Source organism: Habropoda laboriosa, unplaced genomic scaffold, assembly GCF_001263275.1.
Source record: "Habropoda laboriosa isolate 0110345459 unplaced genomic scaffold, ASM126327v1 scaffold212, whole genome shotgun sequence".
NCBI classification, from domain to species: domain Eukaryota; kingdom Metazoa; phylum Arthropoda; class Insecta; order Hymenoptera; family Apidae; genus Habropoda; species Habropoda laboriosa.
In genome coordinates this window covers 2,116,973-2,129,129 of record NW_017100509.1, presented here as the reverse complement: position 1 = coordinate 2,129,129, position 12,157 = coordinate 2,116,973, and positions in this window count along the sequence as shown.

Here is a 12,157-nt window from a genome sequence, read left to right as displayed (position 1 = left end):
CACTCGTTGATGAGTGAATGAGTAAATTTGAAAAATGGGAATGAGGTATTATCTGATTTAGATCTTGACGTACAGAAAATTTTTCTAATTCATTATTTTAGTCCTTTTTATTGGGAAATTTGAAATTAGCGAAGATTACTCTCGAAGAAATTCATTTTCAATTCCTTCTGACAATGCACAAAGGGTGAAAAATTTGTCGTTGCTTGAAATATTTTTAATGCAATCTTCGTAACGTGAATCACTTTCCATTTGTAAATTTGAAATTACCGAACACAATTACTTTTCACGAAGATTAATTTCTGATTCTTTCCAAGAATGCATAAAGGGTGAAAAATCTCGAGTTATTTATTTCCAATAAAACCAGAAGAAATTTGAAACTTTTCTTCTCCAATTTTCCAGCGAAATTTCTCAAAATTCAAGTTAAGCTGATTAATAATTTGCGGTAAATTTAATTTTGCACTGAACGGAGCTGTCGTTACTAGACTTCAGGGTTGAGACGAGACTGAACATTCGCGAGAGCAAGCATGGTAGCAGTTCAGAAGAGAAGAAGAAGGAGGTGAAAGCGTAAAGCGCACAGTATTGTAAGAACATAGGAAAATTTCTGTGTGTGAACCATCTGAACTTTTGTATAATTTCCAGCGTGAGATTAACAAAGCCGATAAAAAGAAGAGAAAAAAAAATAATAAGAAAACGAACGAAACTGTGTTCCCTTTCCACGTCCCCCTCAGCACGTATTGTTTTCACACGATTCTCGACGCATTCTTGTACATAATGTTTTACTCTTGTAAATAAACTATCCATATGATCCGGAGGAGTCAGTTGATTCCACTCCAGTTGCGTTCATTCTTAACCCTTTCGTTGCGACAAATTTTAACGCGTGACGTGACTGGTAGATTTTTAACCACCGCTGCAAAATTTCTTATTTTGGCCATGTCCTTTTAAAATTCGGTTTACTAAATTAAGGTGAAAGTGTGTTAAAGGATAGAGTGAAGTATTAAATTAAGGTGGAAGTGAACCAAAAGGCTCCAATAGTGTGGTGTGAGCAAATTTTCAAAACGCCAATAGTAACGAAAGGGTTAATTAATATTATCCTTCTGTTTAAAGTGAAAAAATTCAACTATAGAAAAAGGAAGAATAATGGATGCGTTGCAAAACAGGTAAGAATTTTTATCAAATAAAAGTATATGTATCTACAGTAGTGCACGCGTAAGCGTCCGCAGTCGGCACCGAATTAAGCGGGGAGGTGACTTGTGCGAATTGAACTAAACAAAAGAGAGGAGATGTGTCTGAGTGGGATACCGATATATCAAGCGTCGGAACGCTCGAACTCCACTCCGAAGTCCCATTTCCAAAAATTTCGCGACGGCGGAACTAGCCATCGGTACGCCGCTAACGAACGGGTCGTCGTGCCATTAGTGCACACCGTACACATTAAGAGTGTCTCGCGTTTTTTCAAATCTTAGAGGATTTCGTTGGAACAACAGAGGACTCAAGGATGTATCGGATAAAGGGAATGTTGTCGAGGCCTTGTTCTGTGTTTTAAAATAAATCTTCACTTTGAGTTGTCGAGGCGCGAGCCAATGCGACGCGCTTAGTGGATGCCGGATATAACCGGCGCTAGCCAGTGTGAAGCATTTAGTGGATGCCGGATATAACCGGCGCTAGTCGCGAAAGGGTTAAATGCGGACGCTTATGCATGCACTACTGTACTATTTATGAAAATGGCGCAAGTCCATTTTTGGGAAAAATTGAGAAAAATAATTTACGTATAATTTAGTGTGCTCTTTTTATTTTACACACGGAAAAATAAACAGAGAAAATCTTGGGACCGTTTCAATTGCTTCATTTTGAAAGTATATTTCTTTAAAGTATGATTGAGATTTTTTGTGTTTCATATGTGAGACGTAAGAATTTCGAAAGGAGAAACTGTTATCATCAAGATGATTTACGCGGTTCAAAAGGTTTGCTTTTTGAGGCGGCGTTTAGACCTTAAAGGCATCTCCAAGGGTCGATTGTGATTCAGAAGTAATGGGAAGTAGAGCGAAGGCGTAGGTCGGGAAGATCGATAGGTCTGACCTCGATGCGCTTGAACTTTTCTTGCCTTTCAGGATATTTAAGGATACTCGACTTGAAATCGCCAAGTTTGTTCGCGCGACACCGTCGCGAAATAACAACTATCGAACGACTCGTTTTATCGCCCATGTGAATCAGCCCTTGAAATTACGGAAAAACGACCCGATTAATTAAACGATCTCGAATCATTTCTTGCACGAACCACTTTTTATAGCATGAATTATTCTTGCTTATAAGTTTCGTAATAAGTAGTTGGAGAGTAAATTGTTGTTTCTGTATCTATCTTTCTGTACTTTGTAATTTCCTAAAGAAACTTTTCACAGAAGGAGAACATAGAAAAATTCAGCAAAGTGACAGATACATTTTTTTGTGCTAGTTGATATAGAAATATACATGAAGATTAAGCAAGTGTAACTCTTGAATTTTTAGCAATTTAAATTTATGCAAAATTTCATCGTAACAATGAAGAAAATTGTTTGCTTGCACGTTTAATTTTCACAGCAACAGATAGTAATATGCGTGTCCAAATTATTCAGGAAATTACTGGAATAAATGTGTCGATCAATTACTGAGCAAGCAAAATTAACAAATATAAGGTAACATTTCCAATTTTCCTGCAAATTTGTCACAGATTAATTAATTTCTAATCTTTGAGCTTTCCAACTCTCCTGAATTTTGTGTCATATTTAAAACTTGAAATTATTCCAAAATTTTTCAAACACTTCGTCACTTTCCCAACTACTTCTCTATCCATACAAATTCCACCGATAAAGAATGCAAAACAAAGTTTCCTGGAATCTATATTCAAAAAATTGTCTAATCCAGCCTAATAAGAAATTCCACGAAATCGCACCGAATAGAGCAGCCTCTCGATACGAGCGCGTGTTTCCGAAAGAAAAAGTGGAGAAGAAAAAATGGGGGGTGAAGAGAGGACAGGCGGAAACGAAAGAAATATCCAGAGCAGACAAGGGTGCGGAGCAGCTGGCAATGAAATATTCTCGCGCACAATGAGTCGCCTTAATTATTCCGGCCGTGATGAATGCTAATTCAACATTTTCCGCGAGCTCGCGAAACACCAGACGCAGAGACACGCCGCGCTGATTAACCGACACTCGAGCTAGCTGGTACCCTAAATTCGACGCCGCGAGTCAGCCTGCTATTGTTTGCCGGCCGAACTTAATTAACAACGTTAATCAGGCCACTTCACTTTCGCCTGCGCGAACGAAAGGATACGCTGCTATTGCACTGACGAATGTAACGCCGCTCACCGACCAGATTTTTACTGCTTTTCTACCGAGCTCTCGAGAGATCTGCCCCCCCAGCGATTATTACGACTGTTTCCGGCAACAAGAGCAGCCAGAGAGGATTTTGCTTATTGGTCTTTGTGCGGTAAGATTTATGGTGGATTTTTATAAATTGCGAGTGGAAGATATTGGGTGATGTAGCGTCCCAAAACGCCGTAACTCTTAGTATAATTGTGGTGTACAGATTGCTTGGTTGCAATGAAATGTTTTATATACATTTATACGTACTGCATGTCTCGTGTTAAGTTTGCATTTGTAATTTAAAAATATTACTAAAGACGAATTTTGAAACTAATTTATTTGACATTTTACGTTGCGGCTCTGATTAAAACTGAAATTCGATAACAAATAACTCAGCTATGGTTTGGTACAGTCATTATTGACTCTGTACCAAATTATCATGGAAATTAACGGAAAAAAAAATAAAAATAAATTTCTACAAAAAAAATGTCACATTCACAGGCAATTCATAAACACCAAAATTAGTATAAAATTTACGTTGTTGTTTAAAATCTCGTAGTTCAATTAGCAGGAAATTCTCGTGGATCGTTCAATTTCTGGATATTTGGCACCGAAATATCAGTTTCCACAATGAAACCGGGCCAAATGTAGATTAATTATACTTCGATTCTTGAACTATGTATCTGCAAAGTTTCGTTGAAATTAGCGCGTAAAGCCTCCGGTGTGGTTGGCTTGTAAAGCCAACTCGAGATCGAGAGACGAATTCTGCGTGAAACGGTGCCAACTCAAATTCGTTAGCGTTTTCAGGTCGCGTGTTTTAATTGGAAGTAGTGTTATAGCGGCGGAGTTTAGTACCTACGTGTTTCTTTGTGTGCCGGTGGCATTAAACGTGCAAGCGAACGTCGAACGATAATAATTCGTTGAGTTTCTCGCCCGTGTGTTTGCGCGTTAGTTTTGCGGATTTGTAGACTGTTGTTTTCCACTCCCGTGTCAATGGACTTTAACGAAAATCAACTCTTTCTTCTCCCATCGCATCTGCGTCTCGCTGAAATTTTCATTCTAATCCGACGAAATGTTGCACTAGTTTGTACACCTGTGTAGATAGAAAAAATGAAATATTTCTCGATATTTTATTTTTTGGTGAAGCTTTCGGAATTACTGAAGATAGTATATTAATTTTGAAGTGAGTGATGTGATCTAGGAATGTGAAATGTTGGTCCAAGAATTGTTAATCAATTCTTATTAAGACAAAATGATTCTTCGTGATATTCAATGTATTGAATAATTAAAAAATTGGTTTCTGAAGTAACGGTTAAATAATCTTTCTTCTGTATTAAAATTGAAATAATTGAATTTAACGATTTAAAAAACAAAATTCCAATTCTAGGAAATATCGATTTCTGGTTTCTTGAAAGGTACACACAAAAATTCTGAAAAAATCCTTTTATATTCCCATTAAATTATCCAAATTTTCCTAAGTTTCTCTCATTTTAAAGTAGCACCTTTATCCACAATTCTCCATGCCAAACTTCGTCACACCACAATTTCGATTCCTCGGGATACAGCCAATCCTGATAAAATTAAAGTAATCGAATGTACCAATGTAAAAAAGAAATATCAATTCCTGCTCTCCTAGAAGGTACACAAAAATCCTGAAAAGAACCCTCTTACTTTCCAATGAAATTATTGAGAATAGATTATATTTTGAATTTTTCTACTGCGAGTTTCTGTGCTTAACGTAGGCCGGGCCATAAAAGCCATGGGTCCGCTGACCGTAGTTCCGATCCAAGTATATAACAAATGCTTCTCCGCATTTTAAGCAGTCGTGCGACAACCCCGAACTGAGTACCTGTTTTTCACTCGGGTTTTCGCCTCCGTTGTTTTGTATTACATTTATATCGATAAACGTTTTTTTCTTTCTCTGCAGTCGATTGAGTCAATCTTTATTCGCAAATTAAAGATCCTCAATAGAAATTATCCAAATTTCCCAAAGTTTCTCTCACTTTACCAATATAAAAAACAAAATTCCAATTCCAGGAAATATCAATTCCTGCTTTCTTGAAAGGTACACAAAAATCCTCCAATGAAATTACCCAAACTCCCCCAAGTTTCTCTCACATTAGAATCGCACCTCTATTTACCCAATTCTTCACAGAAAACTTCGTCACGCCACAATTTAAATTCCTAATTAATAATCTCAGGCGAAAAACGTTGAGAAGGCATTCGTGAAATATCGAAAGCAACCCTCCATTTGAACGTTGAATTCACAGCGACGCGACTTGAGATCCACGAGTACGCCGAGAAAATCACGCGGACGAAGGATATTAAGACGGCGAAGGAGGCCAAAGGAGATTCCGGAGGAAATTGGAAAGGGCAGGGCTAAGCCGTTCGGTGTCGCTCTTTTCAACTTTTCCCCTTTCTCGGTGTTTGCTGTTCGCCGCGATTCACGGATACGCGTGATAACGCTCGCGACCGCGAGCTCTTTGAACGGCGTGTGTGAGTTGCCGCACCGCGACGCCACGGAATTCATTGGCTTTCCGTTCGACCAGGCGTCTTTTTACTCGTGAAATTCAACACGGAGGCTGTTGAAACGAAATAGAGAACCGGAGGCGAGATTTTCTAACCGATTATTCGATTAGTCCATTGATCGATCGTTTCGTCGTCTTTGTTTAATTAATTTGGGGAAAATTTGTAAATTGTTAGCCTTTATTTTATCACTGTTTAAATGTAAATGTTTATTGATACTTAGTTAGTGTAAATTCGGTAATACACGTTTGAGAGTTTCTAACTGTCTATCGGAGCCTCAATTGGTGGATCGTTTCGTCGCCTTTGTTTAATTAATTTGGGAAAAATTGTGAATTATTAATCTCTAGTTCTTAGCATTTCACACTGTGTTCAGCGCGTACGTAGTATTTATCTGTTTTATTTTAAACTCTACTCAATACGCTTCAAGCGGTAAATTAATGGAAGCTTGAATAGTTGGGGGTTTGATGCGAGATATAACTACAGTTACCCCTTCACTCAATTTAATATTATCATTAGTGTGGCTGCAGCGCGGTATTACAATTTTTACCGAGAAACGTGGTTTTTGTTGTAAGTGTACTGGTGTATATTACTTGTGTGTTTTCGTTTAGCTTAATTTATATCTTATATACAATTTTTTGGCGGGGGTGAGGAACGCGGATTGGTTCTTGTTGTCTTCTGGAAATAGACCCGGAAGGGGTTGCTATCCTTCTATTGGATCCCCATTTGCATAGAGTCACCAGCAAAGTGACCGCCTACGATTCCTCGTGGATCGCCAGGTACCGATGGGAACCTCGGGTGACGTCCGGGAATTTCCGCGTCCCTCGACCGTAACAGGTAATAACTTTATGAAGCGCCTTGACCTTACTAAGACATGCAAAATTACAATAAAAAATAGAAACGGCATTAAGCCGAAAATAAAGAAGTATATTACTTAAGTTTAAAACGTCGTAGAAGGTAACCGATGGCCGGTGGCTTCATAAACTTATTGTGTTACGGGTTCCTTAGAATTAAACCTTAATTCTAAGTTGGCTTTCTTCGCGCCTAGGATCGCACCATAAAGCGTTGTTACAATGTAACACACTGAATAAATCAAGGTGTAATTAAACTCGCGTACCGGTTCGGCAATTAAGCATCGAACATTACGCGGCCCGGACAATTGATTTGAACGATACAAAATTCGTTGAAAGATTCTTAAAGCTGCTGACATTTCTCTGCGAATTTTTCTGTAACTTGCAATGCACAGTGATTCGAAACTTTTTGCCGGTAGTGTATATGAAAAATCACGTTTGTAGTCGTTGATTTGCACCACGGTCAGAGTATACTAAATTCAGGAAGAATTAGAAACTTTCCTTAACTCTGCTTTGCTTAGAATTATTCTTCGAATAATTTTATCGTTTAAAATTGTGCTACTTTTCTGAAAAGTCAGCCAATTGTTGTAGTGATTCAGGTTTAATAATTCAAGCTCGCAGGGAATTATTTGAAAGGAGGCGTTAAATAAAAATTAATTTTAATGTTACAGGAACGTTGAAGTAATGAAAAGTGTATTTCAAAGAATGAATCGTAAATAAAAAAATTTGGCTGAAGTAAAACGAAGATCGATACGTTTATAGTTAACGCATACAAATAAATTTCTTCGCTATTTTACTCGGTAAATATGAATTTATTGTGCACATTGCACACGTAGGCAAAACACGTGGTCAGTAAAGAAGAATTTCAACGAGGCTCGGCGTGACACGAATCGTTTGAATAAATAACGCGTCAATTTTGTAGGTAGCAGGCTCGTAATAAAGTTTACCGATTTGCAACCACATCCGTTCCCTTTCCTAAGTGGACCACGTCACACAGCACTGGTGAGCAAAAGTAAGAAACTGTACAACCGCGTTTTAAAATTCAACAGTCAAGGCGACCGCCGCCACAGACAACAATAGATTTGCATATCAAAGGTGCGAAATAAACTATGCAGAAAGAGGTCTGAAATCTTCGGCTCGATGCACACAGATCCTCGAAAAAATATTCCGATCTGCCACCAGTCGTTTCTCACCTCGCGCGAGTGTTGTTAGAGGAAAAATCATTTTGGACGAAATTGGAGGAACGAACGAAAATTGGGAATATTTTGATTGGTAAAAGATATTTTGATTGGTCTTTCTGTCCAGGACCGTGCGGGCGGTTCTACGGGCAAGGAGAGCTCTTTCTTGTCCCGAGGGCAGTGAGCGGAGCAAAGGACGTCGACAGTCGTGACATAAGCAATTGATTTTCTCATAAATAACTGTATTTCTTCGTTTTTCCTGATATTGAAATCTTTTCCTTGACACCTGTGATGGCTTGAAATCCTCCATTTTTCGTTTAAACGAAAGTTTAAATTGTTATTTAACGAGAAACATTAATTATTCCTCGACGAAAGTACTTGCAAATAAAGCAGAATAAATAAATTGTTAAATAAAGCTGCTTTTTCCGCTTCGAATTTCGGACTTGGAGCATTTTGGCACGCCCAAGAAGTGACTGACTTACGCTACTTGCGTATCGCGAAAAATTTCGAACCTCCGAGAAATGGTTGACTTGCGCTACTGGTTTGAACACATTTCGATGTCTGACTAATGGTTGACCCGCAGGATACTTGGAAATCGGACGAAAATCAGGGAGGTCAACCACAAGTCAGACGTCGAAGCTGGTTGTCCGAGATATCGTGAACTTTACTACTAACAAATTTCGATGTTTGACTTATAGTTGACTCGCAGGAAATCACAGAAAAGTTTTTAATTTCTCGGGTTTCCTGCGTGCAACACATTGTTGCAGTCTCTATTCTCGAATGCAACATCGATGAAAGCACTGTTTCGAATGCCAAACATTGTTGTACCCGTTACTTTCGAATGCAACATTGCTTCAAGCGTTATATGTGAACGCAAACATTGTTGGAATCTCTATTTCTGATTGCAACATTATTAGAAGCGTTATTTCGAACGCAAACATTGTTACAAGCACTACGCTTGAATCTAACATTGTTACAAGCGTCATTCTCCCTTGTAACATCGCTAACTCGTATTATTTTCGAATGCACATTGTGGCAAACGTGTTATCGCGTTTGCAACATTGTTGTCGGGAACCGTTCCTGAAAAACGCACATTGTTGCGCGGGTCACCGTTTTTGCAACTTTGTTACCTAGAGACGCTCCCGAAAATTGCACATTGTTGCAAAACGCGTTATCGGGTTTGCAACTTTGTTGTCGCGAAAATTGCACATTGTTGCACGACACCCCGTTTTGCAACAATGTGCATTTCTCGGGAGCGATTCTTGACAACAAAGTTGCAAGCGCGATCTCTCTTTTTGCAACTTTGTCGCCGCGAGTCGCTCCCGAAAATTGCACATTGTTGCAAACGCGTTCTCGGTTTGCAACTTTGTTGTCTCGAAAAATTGCACAATGTTGCAGGACGCCCCATTTTGCAACATTGTGCATTTTTCGGGAGCGTCTCTTGACAACAAAGTTGCAAGCGCGATCTCTCTTTTTGCAACTTTGTCGCCGCGAGTCGCTCCCGAAAATTGCACATTGTTGCAAAACGCGTTATCGGGATTGCAACTTTGTTGCCGCGAAAATTGCACAATGTTGCACGACGCCCCGTTTTGCAACAATGTGCCTTTTTCGGGAGTCGCGCGCGACACAAAGTTGCAAACAGGGAGATCGCGCTTGCAACTTTGTTGTCAAGAATCGCTCCCGAAAAATGCACAATGTTGCAAAACGGGGCGTCGTGCAACAATGTGCAAATTTCACGACAACAAAGTTGCAAACCCGATAACGCTGTTTGCAACAATGTGCAATTTTCGGGAGCGTCTCGAGGCAACAAAGTTGCAAAACGGTGCCCCCGTGCAACAATGTGCGTTTTTGGAGAACAATTCCCGGCAACAATGTTGCAAACGCGATAACACGTTTGCCATAATGTGCATTCGAAAATAATCCGAGTTAGCGATGTTACAAGTGAGAATGACGCTTGTAACAATGTTAGATTCAAGCGTAGTGCTTGTAACAATGTTTGCGTTCGAAATAACGCTTCTAATAATGTTGCAATCAGAAATAGAGATTCCAACAATGTTTGCGTTCAAATATAACGCTTGAAGCAATGTTGCATTCAAAAGTAACGCGTGCAAGAATGTTTTACATTCGAAATAGTGCTTCCATCGTTGTTGCATTCGAGAATAAAGACTGCAACAATGTGTGCATTCAAGTTTCAAAGATGAACAGTAAAATAAAAGTATCTTGCTACTTAAAAATCACCGTTCAACGATATAAAAGTTCTTTTCCTGCTTCTGCAACTGTGTCCCATACCTCGATCAATTTGCAACCTCAAGTCACACGGGAACAATGACTCCGCGCAAACGTCATTATACATTCTCAACATATTTTTCCAGCCCTGCAAATAACCCCTCTACATATGTGCATCTGAAAGGCAACTCCATTAGCTACATTCATTGATAACTTTTATTAACATATTCGGTCTAGTTTAAAAGTTATTGAACATTATAGGGGAGCGTCTCCTATTCATCGTACTCGTATATAGTCAACTGTTATAAACAATTACTAATATCTACTAAACCACACCACTTAGGACTACCAAACTAATTGCAGAATATAGATAAAAGTCCATTCTACAATCTGTATGCTTGAAAGTGCATAATTTAACATGCATTTCTATTTAAATAACGAAAATGTGTTACGCTTGAATGCTACGTGTGTAATACCTATACGGTTTTTCAATAATTGCATAGCTTTCTGCTAAATTCTCATGCAAATAACTATATGCATCTGAAAGGTAACTCCTTTAGCTCGTTTCTCCTGTAATTTTTATCAACACAGCGTTTGTAGTTTAGAAGTTATTAAATATTATATGGAAGAGTTCCTGGGGGTTTTTCAATAATTTCATAGCTTTCTGCTAAATTCTCATGCAAATAACTATATGCATCTGAAAGGTAACTCCTTTAGCACGTTTCTCCTGTAATTTTTATCAACACAGCGTTTGTAGTTTAGAAGTTATTAAATATTATATGGAAGAGTTCCTGGATTATCGTACCGGAGCATGCCGAACTGTTATAAACAATCGTTAATATTTAATTAACCGTATTAGATACGTGTACGAAGATTATTGTAGAATGTAAAGGAAAGTCTGTGCTGCATTCTACATGCTTAAAAGTATAAAATTAATCATGTATTTCTATAGAAATAACGAAAATGGGTTATACATGAATGCGACGAGTTTAGTACTCACCCAAAGAATTATTAATAACTCGCAAATTACAAAGGAAATATTAACGAAAAGTATAGAAGAAACTAGCTAAAGGAATAGCCTTTCGAACGCATATATATAAGTGCACAAATTATTTCAATCATGTATTTCTATAGAAATAACGAAAATGGGTTATACATGAATGCGACGAGTTTAGTACTCACCCAAAGAATTATTAATAACTCGCAAATTACAAAGGAAATATTAACGAAAAGTATACAAGAAACTAGCTAAAGGAATAGCCTTTCGAACGCATATATATAAGTGCATAAATTATTTCAACAAAGCTACAAAATTAATGAGAAACCACATGCGTATGCAGCATCGCTCCCGACATCACGTACTAAAATTGTTAATAACTAATTATTGAGAGGGTTTAGAGCACTAAAAACAATATGTGAAAGTTGCTGAAGGTCCACACTTCATTCTTCAACTCTAAAAGTTCACAGAATCGTCCTCAATAATGAATTATTAATGATTTTTCACCGACCGGCATAATTTAGGGCCTGGAAGGCGGAGCTGGGCAGCCAGCGGACCAATAGGAAGCGTTCTCTCTCTGTCCTTCTCGCACACTAGTGCTCTCCTTGTCTAATACCTCTGTTTATATTCTGTTATCCTATTAACGAGTCGTTAGTTCGCGCAGCCAAACACGAGATGGCGTTACTTTAGTTTAAACATTTTTTTATCCTTGTCTAACCCTATTTCTTTCCTTGTCTAACTCATTTCTCTAGTGCTATCCTTATCTACCGCTAATAGTTTCCTTATCTCTCTTGGCTATTGCTATCCTCGTCATCTCTATTATATTTAATCGACGTTTATAATCAATTTTTCATTCGTTTAACATTACTTATAGCGAATCCACTAAATAAAATCATTAATTCAAGGCAAAATTAATTTATATAAGCTGAAGCATATAATAATTTTATTTAATACTTCCAATTATTATAAACAACCGTCTAAATTGTTATTTAACCAGAAATACTAAATATTCTATAATTAAAGTTCTTCTAATTAAAGTATTTT